General features: G+C 39.1%; 1 long non-coding RNA gene across 1 annotated transcript; it reads right to left on the minus strand.

The window, feature by feature from the left end:
* Nucleotides 1–4,220: 4,220 nt before the first annotated feature.
* On the minus strand, nucleotides 4,221–9,049 carry LOC115272764. The gene is made up of 3 exons (XR_003900447.1): nucleotides 8,919–9,049; nucleotides 7,218–7,268; nucleotides 4,221–4,286 (listed from the first exon to the last, which is right to left on the minus strand). It is a non-coding gene; the product is annotated as an uncharacterized LOC115272764 (long non-coding RNA).
* Between the last annotated feature and the right edge of the window lie 2,547 nt (nucleotides 9,050–11,596).

Below are 11,596 nucleotides of genomic sequence, written 5' to 3' on the forward strand. Positions count from 1 at the left end.
GGGGGGTGCCTGGGTGGTTCAGTTGATTGCGTGTCCAACTTTGGCTCAGGTCATGATCTCGCGGTCTGTGGGTTTGAGCCCCATGTCAGGCTCTGAGCTGACAGCTCAAAACCTGGAACCTGCTTCAGATTCTGTGTCTCCCTCTCTCTCTGCTCCTCCCTCACTTGCGCTCAGTCTCTCACTCTCAAAAATACATAAACATTTAACAAAATTAAAAAAAATAAAATGGCTAAGTTATTAATATGGTGGAGACAGGACTTGAGGAAAAGTCAGAACTCTGTATCCAATTGAAATCTAGTTGACAACCCATTCAGGGCACAAATTTCTTTGTAGCAACAGGCATCGTGATTAAGGACGGGAGTTAATTCAGGGAACATTCTTTGTGAAACCTTGAGCAGTGTAAACAGGGCAGAGCAGATTATCTTTATGGTCACAACAGGATTATTAGGCCCTCTTTTCATCATCAGTTAACAGACTCTAGAACAGATCCAACAGGGGGTTTTTGAGAAAAACCAAAGGTGGTATTAAGCTTTAAAGGCCAGATTGTGCTTTTGGGATTCAGACCAGGAACTGAGATTCTCTTTAAGAACAAGGGAAGGAGAGTATCACCTTCTTAAATGACTGATACCAAGATTTCCCTTCAGGTGAATTTGAAAATAGGCTGAGCAAACTTGCTTTGACTAATTTAGGCTTCCTTTGAGGTTGAAAAAAAACCCCTGAAGACTGGAATAGGACAGGAAATTATATCCAAAGGAGATTAAGAAATCTTTGGCAATCACTGCAGCTAATCAGAGGAATACATGTTGGAGTTGGAGAGAGAAACAATAAGGCACAGCTCAGAGAGAGAATACAGGGCTGGAGTGAATGAATGAGACCACACGCTGCACCTCTCCCTGTAGAGTAGCTTTATTTATGGAGGACAACGTAGTTTCTCTGATTAGGTCCCAGACTTTTTCCCAGCGTCCTTCAAGTCAAGAAAATAATATATGTGAGAAGGAAAAGAGTTAAGACATGGGTGGTTTTAATTGTTGTGCAAAGCATTTGAATTTCTTTGAACTTCTAATCAGCTCAGGGTGAAGTTAATACCTCCCTCAGGAGATAGTACTATAAGTACCAAGCAGAACTCTTCCATTGGAACATAAGAAAAGTAAGAAAATGTAGCTTTTATAAGCATCCAAGACAGGCCTAGATGTTGGATTCTGGTGCCACCATTTACATCAAGGCATTCAACACCATTAAATTAATTCATTTGTTCAACAAATATTTATTGGGGGTCTACCATATGCCAAGCATTATGCTGGGTGCTAGAGACACAGGTTAGAGTGAGGCAGAAGGGTCCCTGACCTCATGGTGTTTATATCCTAGAAGAAAGCATAGAAAATGAACAAGCAAACAGAAAATGATATAATTTCAGTTAGTGATAAGTGATGGGAAGAAAAACATAGCAGAGCGTTGTGACAGAGAATGCCTTGTTGGGGGAGAATGCCTGTATTTGGAATGGTTGGAATTTTACTGTGGGATCAAGGAAGATTTCTCTGAGAAGATGTTTGTAGTGAGATAAGAAGGAAGCAGCCGTACATATCTGGGGAGGGAACATACTGGGCTTACAAAACTGCAACTACAAAGATCTCAGCAAATCTGAGGAAGGAAAAGAAAGTCCATGTGGCTGGAGCTTAGTGAGGGGGAAGGAGAATGGGAGACAACATGTTTGGAGAAATAAGCAGGGAATAGATTGATCAGGGGCTTGAAGGCCAATGATAAACGTCATGGATTTTGTTCTAAGTGCAATGGGGAGCCCTTGAGGGGTTTGAGCAAAGGAGTGTTACGATTTAGATTAAAAGAACATACTGATGAGAATGAGGAGAATGGATTTAGGTACACAGAGCATGGACATGGAAATTTATTAGGAAGTTATTGCTGTAGAGATCCAGGTGAGAAAGAAGGAATGGTAGCTTAAGCTAGGGAGGAGCTGAAATAGAGCATCAGATCTGGGGAAGACTTAGTGCCCAGTCTTTTCAACATAGAATATATAAAGCCATAGAGTTCTGATGAAAGACAGCCGGACTGGTCAGGGCCAGCTGAGGACTGGACAAGTGGAAGTCCATACTTTTCTAGCCTTCCTTTCAACCAGGGTTCGATCAAGGTCTAGGGTATCCTGGACAGGCTGGTAATGTTGCATTCCTTTAAAGAGAGTATCTTTACATTTTTGTTCATCATTTAGAGATGAAAGAGCACCTTGTCTTTTGGACAATATAGGAGGTTATGATATTTAGCCTCTTCTCTGTTATTACAAGCACAGCTCTGGCCCCAAACTTACAAAGTGGATCAAAGAAAACACAGTGTCACAGTTTAGGAAGTAGTCTAGCAATTTTAAACTCTTAATTAATTAATTACTTTTATAAGCTAAGCAATTTTTATTTTTCATATTTTTATTTAAATTGTAGTTAGCTAACATATAATGTAATATTATTTCCAAGAATAGAATTTAGTGATTCATTGCTTACATGTAACATCCAGTGCTCAACATGAGTGTCCTCCTTAATGCCCATAACCCATTTAGTCCAGCCCCCACTCATTTCCCTCCATCAATCCTCAGTTTGTTCTCTATCATCAAGAGTCTCTTATGGTTTGTTTCCCCCTCTTTCTCTTTTTTTCCCCTTCTCATATGTTCATCATTTCTTAAATTCCACATATGAGTGAAATCATATGGTATTTGTCTTTCTCTGACTGATTTTGCTTAGCATAATACACTCTAGCTCTATTCATGTCATTGCAAATGGCAAGATTTCATTCTTTTTGATGGCTGAGTAATATTCCATTATATATATTTACCACATCTTCTTTATCCATTCATCAATTGATAAACATTTGTGTTCTCTCTAGTTTGGCTATTGTTGACCATGCTGCTATCAACATTAGAGTATATGTACCCCTTTGAATCTGTATTTTTGTGTCTTTTGGGTTAATACCTAGTAGTGCCATTGCTGAATCATAGGATAGTTCTATTTTTAACTTTTTAAGGAACCTCCACACTATTTTCCAGAGTGACTGAGCCAGATTGCATTCCCACCAACAGTGCAAGAGGGTTTTCCTTTCTCTGCATCCTCACCAACACCTGTTGTTTCTTGTGATGTTAATTTTAGCCATTCTAACAGGTGTGAAGTGCTATCCCAATGTGGTTTTGATTTGTATTTCCCTGATGATTACTGATATTGAGCATTTTTTAATGTGTCTGTTAGCCATCTGGATGTCTTCTTTGGAAAAGTGTCTATTCATGTCTTCTGCTATTTTCTTAACTGGATTATTTATTTTTTGGGTGTTGAGGCTGATAAATTATAGATTTTGGATACTAATCCTTTATCAGATATAACACTTGCAAATATCTTCTGTCATTCCATAGGCTGCCTTTTAGTTTTGTTGATTGTTTCCTTTGCTCTGCAGAAGCCTTTTATCTTGATGAGGTACCAATAGTTCATTTTTGCTATTGTTTTCCTTGCCTCTGGTGACATGTCTAGTAAGAAGTTGCTCCAGCCAAGGTCAAAGAGCTTGCTGTCTGTGTTCTTCTCTAGAATTTTGATAGTTTCCTGTCTCACATTTAGGTCTTTCATCCATTTTGAATATATTTTTGTGTGTAAACCCTTAATTTAAGGAAAGTACACCTTGTGGTGGGGTAGGGAAGTCTCACTCCCGTATCCTGTGGTTTCCATATTGTTTTTTCCAATAACATACTGTACTGTAAGAAAGAATTCTGGGAAGCTGTTTTTGCATCTTGTTACATTTCCAGTGTTTACAATCATCCTTTTAGATTCTCTTTCCTCTCCTTCTCTCAAGTGGAAAGCCATTTAATTCAAATTTACCTTTACCCATGGCACTCCCCACCCCTACTCATCTCTTTTATATATTGGAATTGGACCCAAGGTTGCATATCATAAAATGGTGTCAATGCCAAAAATCATTGGGAAATCATTAATCTAACTTAGTCTAATGACACATGATAGCTGAAAAAACTGGATATTGGAAAAGTGGGTTCCCCAAGTTTGTACACAGAGTTAGTGGCTAAGTCAGAGAATCTCCTCTGTCGTAGATATTCTTCTTGCCAACATACAGATGTTTGAATATGCTTCCCTTCAAAACAAACAAACAAACAAACAAACAAACAAACACACCACTGTTGGAGTATGGCCTTGATTTATTTGGGAAGAATGTAGGAATTTCACAAATAACCACCTCCTCTTCTGAGGTAATAATCCCAAACTCCCGGCGTAATTCATCATGGTACCATGGAGCTAAAGGAAGCAGGGTCAAGGGCAGGATTCTAGAGTTAGGCTCCTCCTTGTAAGTAGACACACAGAAAACACAGGGTCTGAAAGCTGGGTGCTACTTGCTCAAGGGAAAAATAAGGCTCTCTTTTGTTCTCTGAAGAGACTAAGGTTGACTAGTGACCCACACACTTGGACTTGGGGTTGTCCCAGGGACAGAGATAATCACTGGGGTTCTGGTAACCCAGGGTCACAACTGAGTAGTGTTCCAGTGCTTTCAGCGGTGTGCTGGTAAATGATTAACACTTGACTCTGGGTGGGAGGCAGAAGCCTGGAGTTCAGTGTTTACGACTGTGTGTTGCAAATTCTCTGACAATGGTCAATTTCAAGCTTTCAAGGCAATGTCACTAAATGCCAGTGGGGAAAGTTTGCACAAAGTTAGCTCTTTGGAGTGTGTGCTACCAACTCCAGCATACCACTTAGCACTTTCCTCACTTCCATCTCTGCTTCTGGCTACTACTGCAAACTACTGAGAACTGGACAGCTGGATCTGTAGGTTTAGTTGTCACAGTCATAAGACGTGTGGCGAGATGGGCCTCCCTCCTTACAACTAGGCAGCTGCCTCTACTTTTTCTGGAGTAGATCTGGGTGAATCCTCTTGACATATCCCCAGTGTCTCCATCCATGCCTAGGGTTCTGACATTTATAAATAATTTTTTTCTTCTCTTTCTAGAGCCCTCTAAGAAAGCAAACTTTCTTGGGTTTGGAGTGGTAAATTTCAAGCACTTTGACATGAGCACATTTGCCAGAATAGAGAAAGAGATGCAGAACCTAAAGGGTGTAGAGAGGAACCAAAGAACTTAAAAGGTCATGGGAAAGTTCCAGAGAGGGTATGGAATCAGTGTTCTCATTTCTCACAATGTGCTGATTTAATTAAGCTTCTAACTGAGTAGGGGAGGAGGCTACTTAAATTCTTCTTACCCTAAATTCCTCAGGTAAAGACTATGATTAAAAGACTTTGGCTGTCCTAAAGGAAAGCATTTTTGATTGGCTTGGAAAAAGGAGGTTTTAGGACAGTTCTAAAAGATTCCATAAAACCGATACCTGAGACCAAATAAATTCCAGATGACATTAAATGTAAAAAAGCAAAACCTTCAAATGTTTAGAAGAAAACATAGGACAACATCCATATGACATAAGGGAGAAAAGGATTTCTTAAATAAATAAGACTTTAAAGTAAAAAAAAAAGGCATTTATTCAACCATATTAAAATTAACTTACATTCCTCAAAGGACCCATTAAAAAAAGACAGACTTCTAATTGGGAAAAGATATTTGTGACATAGTAAACTATCAAAGGATTCATATAGAACATAACCTCTGCAAAGCTATATCATAAATGCAAACCAAGAATTAAAAGAGAAATGGGCAAATCATATGAACAAGCAATTCACAGAAGAGGAAACAAATGGCCAACAGCCATACTCAATCTCATTAATAGTCAATAGATATGCTATCTATTGTATTCCAACTAGATAGGCCAATATTTTAAAAAATGTGACTACCAAATGTTGCATAAAATGTGGAATAATGAGGGGTGCTTGGGTGGCTCAGTGAATTAAGCATCTGACTCTTGATTTTAGCTCAGGTCATGATCCCAAGGTTGTGGGATCGAGCCCTGTGTCGGACTCCACACTGGATGTGGAGCCTGCTTAAGATTCTCTCTGTCTCTGTCTCTGTCTCTGTCTCTCTCTCTCCTCCCGTGGCCCTTTCCCCTACTTTCACTCTCTTTTCTCTTAAGAAAAAGTGGAGTAATGAGACATAGAAACTGTTGATTGGTGGAGAAATTGGTGCAATTGCTCTAGTGAACAATCTGATGATATCTTGAAACTTAAAGATACGCACAATATAATTCAGCAACTTCACTCTAAGTATACCTTCTAGAATAGGGTTTTTTCAACCTTGGTATTAATGACATTTTGGGCTCGATGACTATTTTTGTTGTTGTTGCTCAGAGCTGTACTGTGCATTTTAGGCTGTTTATTGGCATTCTTAACTCATTTCCAATAGCCAGTTTCAACTTTCAGCCTCCACTTCCTCTACCCATTCCCCTGGCTGTGAAAAAAAAAAAAACTATCCAGAAATTGCCAAATGTCACCTAAGAGGCATACTAACCCTGAATGAGAATTACTGCTCTAGAGAAAATGTTTCATGCTTGTAGCGGAAAACATGCAAAAAATGTTCATGGCAGAATTATTCTCAACAACAATGAAATTATTCAATGAAATGAATATCTGGAGATTACCCAAGTACTAATCAATAATAGAATGGGTAAATAAATTGTGATACAATGGGCTACTATACAGCAGTGAAGATGAGTGGACTACAACTTTGGAAATCTTTAAAATATAATTTTGAGTGAAAAATCAAACTGCAGAAGAATGCAAACTGCATGATTCCATTTGCATGGCACTTACAAACAAGTGAAACAACAGAAAGTGCAATGTCTAAGGATATATACATACACAGTAAAGCTCTGAAGAGAAACTAAGGGAATGAAGGAAAAAAACAGAATTGAAGATAGTAGATTTCTCTTGGCAGGAAGGGAGAAAGGCATTATGAGAGAGGGGCACACAAATAACTTCTATTTCTTAAATTAAGGGGTAGATTATGGATGCTTATCATATTTGAAGCTTTATTAATTGTGTGTATTACACACATTCTTTTATAGGTAGTGATAAGTGCACATGACCAAACTGAAACAAGAAGAAATCATGGGATAGTTTTAGAAAAAGAGGCCTGCTGTGTCAGAATAGCGAGCTGAGCCAGCTAGGAGACCCAGCCAGACAGGGGAAGCAACCAGAGCTTTCAGACCACAAAGCACGAGGATGCTTGTCTTCCATCCCTTCTCCACTCTTGGATTGATCTGTCTCAAGGTTTTCATGATCTGAAAACTTACCCCTTGTCACTTAGCTGAATGACCTTGACCAGGTTCTCTTCCTTCTCCCAGCTTTAGTTTCCCCAAATGAAAAGAAAAAAAAAAGTGAGGACTGGATTGCAAATCAGAGTTCATGAGTACCTGCATATCCTATTCCATTCCATGGCAAACATGACTAATTGATCACAACACTCATTAAAAGTTAGGAAGAGACCTCCCAATTGCTTTTAATACAACTGTCATGAATTGGTCATATGTAGCAATAGAGAAGAAATACCTAATTCTAATATTTTATTTTGAAGTTTCCTTCAACATTTGTCTTTCTCTGAGTCCCTTCCCTCCCATTCCATACTCACCCTAATTAGTTTGGGAGCACTTTAAAGGATGGGACTCTGTCATTTCCTTGACACTCCCTCGTACCTTGTGTTCAGTGGACACTAGAGTTTCAGTAGAAACCGGCTGACTGGAAAGCACTGCTCTTCCAGATTTTGCACCATTCATATCCCAGATCAAGAAAGAAGCAGATCATTTAGGGCCCAGTAAATGGATTCTGGCTGTCTATGAACTAAATCCACTCAAAATACTAGGCCATATTCAAAAGGACCAGAATGTACTTTTGAGAAAAAGACAAAGGAAGTTGGAAAGCCATGTGCAAGAATAGGAGAAGAGATGGGCTCACACTTGAGTTGAGAGGTTGTGGTGTGAAGGTCTGTGTGGGTCTAACATTAAAGGGTGAAGAAGGTAATAGAAATGGCCCAGGCTGAGTAAGTAAAATTTTCTCTGTTGACTTTGCCAATTCCCACAATCTCTTGGAGCTGCACTTCATCTGTTAACTCTATCAAATGAAGGAGATGGTTTCTTTGATTCTCTGATTCCAATTTGATTGAAATTGAAGTGGAGAGCAAGAGAACCAAAAGCCCAGGAGGATATTTTACAACCAAACATTGCACGCCCTCCAGTGGTAGAAAACCAATAACTCAGTGAAAACGGAGACCTGAATTTTTGCTTAAAATGGATTTTGGAAATATTACATAAGGCTTTTCTTTTGGTCTCAACTGGATACTTAGGGTTCTATACAGATTTTTTTTTAAATGCTATAATACTGTGAAGGAGTGTTATTATAATGTTATCGATATCCAGAATATCAGAACTGAAATGAATCATAAAAATAATTTATCCAAGTTTTCATTACACCTAAAGAAATTAAGTTCAAGAGATAAAGGGAGAGGTCAGTATCATGGCCTCTATCTTCTGGCTCCAAAATCAGTGCTTGTCCAACTCTGCCTCTTGTGTTCCCTATGGCCATAGTCTTTGAACATTTGCCATGGGCATGACAGTGTGTTGGGCATGATTGGGGATAATGATAATAGTGTTCAATTACTGAGTCTTACTTTTTGCAGAGCACTATTCCAAGTGCTTTGCATTTATTTCTTATTAATTCTCAAAACAACCTTATGAGGTTGTGTAGATGACAAAACCGAGGCTCAAAGGATATTAAGGTGTTACTAAAAGAAGTAAATGATATGTCTCTGCCCTTAAGCCATTTACAGCCTGGGTGGAAAGACAAGCTTGTTTATCTTTGCTGGAAGGAAAGATCCATCTATAATTAACTGTGGCTAATTTGTCTAGGACACAGAGTTTTGGGGCTAAGACAGTAAGGCCTGAGACAGGAGGTGGGTTTTCTAAGTGGATTTCTTTGTAATGTTGATGGATGGGACTCACATCAGCACTTAAGCTCAAGGGTGACCTATAGGTGTCCTCTTCCATAATTATCCCTCTGAGTAACATCTGCCCTGCTCCATGCTCTATCCAGTGGTTGTATCTCGGCTCAGGAGGAACATTGAACAACTAGTGATCTCTGCTGTGGGTAAGGGATGGGGGCCATTGATGTGATGTCACATAATTGTCATAATTGCTCCAAATGAGCTCAATGCTACAAAGCTTACCCATTCTACAGTGTTGTCTGCAGACACAGAACCAAGGGCATCCCTTGGGAGCTTTATAGAAATGCAGAAATTCAGGCCCCATTTCAGACCTATTGAATGAGAATCTTCATGGTAATCAAAGCCTGAGGTGATTTGTGTGCCACTATACAGCTCGTTTACATAAATATGTGTAAATGTGACATTTCAGATGCCAGAGCCTGTGTTCTGCTGCGTGGATTCCATGATGTGATGTGTTTCCTTCCTTTTTGGAAATTGTATTTTCAAATAATCATACAGTAAAATGAACTTATTTTTGCTGTCTAGCCCTATGAATTTTTAACACAGTACAGATTTATGAACTGCCATTACAGTCAGAATGCAAAATCATTCAATCATCATGAAAAATTTTCTCATGCTGTTGCTCTGTGGGCACACCCTGTCCCTAATCCTGAATCCCTGCTGATCACTGATCACTGTCACCTTAGGGATGGTTTCCAACTTTTGATGCTTTGACGTACAAATTTTTGACTTCATCATGATGGGAGAGCAAGACATTCAATAGAAACTGTACTTTGAATTTGGATCTTTTCCTAGGCTAGTGATATTCAGTATGATCTTTCCTGGGGATGCTGGGCAGGGCCGTAAGCCTCAGCAACAATTCAGCCATGTGATCATGAAGTTACCCTCATCAACAATTTAGTTACAACCATCCTGTACCCATACAACCTCTCTGTTTTTCACTTTCAGTATATTACTCAATAAAGTACCTGAGATATTCTGCATTTTAGTATAAAATAGGCTTTGCACTAGATGACTGTGCCCAACTGTGGGCTCACGTAATGTTCTGAGCTCGTTAAAGTTAGGCAAGTCAAAGCCATGATGTTTGGTAGGGAAGGTGCATTAACGTGCATTTTTGACCTATAATATCTTCAACTAGCAATGGGTTTATCAGGAAGCAACCCCATCCTTAATCAAGGAAGATCTGTACTTTATCATTCTGAGAATGTCACATACATGGAACCATACTATGTGTAAATTTTCAGACTGGTTTCTGTCACTCGGCATGCCTTTCATAATTGGGTTTTAGTAGCATTTTTCTCTTTCTTTGTTTCCCAGTTGTAAAGACAATATTAGACTCTGTGACTCCATAGAAAAGGTGATTTCTCATGTGAATGTTAAGACTCTCATTTATTCTAGGAATTTATAAATATATTCATGTCTATGCTCTTTCAAATGTGACACTGTGCACTGAGCTTACTTTCAAGACACTCAATCTGATGTCTTGAGTTAAATTATCACTTGGTATGTACTCTACTTCATAGAATGCTTATTCATCTTCCCTTTATGAGGTTAACATCTCCTTTATTTTCTTTTTAAAATAATATTTTTAAAGAATGTTATTCCTTAACTGTCTTTGTAAATCATGTTTTGGATGGAACTCCTAAGTTTAAATCTGCCCCATCCCACCAGACATTACAAAAGGGAACAAAATCAAACAATTTGTTTAAAAAAAAACATGTTTTGAAACAGAATATGTTTTGAAACAAAGAGCTCTAAAAGCTTCTCCTTATAAGGAGACATACAGCAATGAACACAATGGTGAAACTTTTGAATCTCTTCCCTGGAGTAGAATCTTCGCCATCATACTCATGCTTCATGTTGGCAAGTGAGTTTTCCATCCACTCTCTGTTAGAAATCACCAGCCCTGGAAGAAGTCTGGCCAGGTGTTGTTACTATCTTTTTGCAGATGAAGAAGGTGAAGGAGACTGGACAGGCAGGGGAGTAGTCCAAGTTTACACAGCTGGCTGGACTGGAGCCAGAATCAGAATCCAGAACTTTGGGTTCTTCTATCTTCATTAGGCATCTGGTATTGCAGGCTTTGTTCCTTTTTAATTTTTTTTTTTACATTTTATTTATTTTTGAGAGACAGAGAGTGACAGAGAGTGAACAGGGGAGGGACACAGAGAGAGGGAGACACAGAATCAGAAGCAGACTCCAGGCTCTGAGCTAGCTGTCAGCACGGAGCCCGATGTGGGGCTCGAACCCACAAACCTTGGGATCATGACCTGAGCTGAAGTTGATGTTTAACCGACTGAGCCACCCAGGCGCTCCTGCAGGCTTTGTTCTATTAGGTACTCACAGAGACTTCGTTAGATCTATTACATGCCCAGAACAGGAACCGTCTCTTCTCTAATGGCAATGAAAGATTTTCCTGTTTATGGTAATCTTCTAGAACTTCATGAATATTTTGATTGTGATTCTATCCCATCCTGTTTTGTTAGATTCTAGTCACATAGAGCAACCTGGTTTGAGGATGTAATTCATTTGCCATTACGCTCACACAAATAGACACTTCTGTTTCCAGGCAGTAAAACTAGAAAGACCAAGGTCATTTTCTAGTTCGATTCTTTTGCTTCCCTTTTTTTTTTTTTTTTTGCTAATTATCAGGCTCCACCCAGCCCACTGAATCAGAGT

The sequence above is a fragment of the Suricata suricatta genome, chromosome 11 (genome assembly GCF_006229205.1).
Source record: "Suricata suricatta isolate VVHF042 chromosome 11, meerkat_22Aug2017_6uvM2_HiC, whole genome shotgun sequence".
Classification (NCBI taxonomy): Eukaryota; Metazoa; Chordata; class Mammalia; order Carnivora; family Herpestidae; genus Suricata; species Suricata suricatta.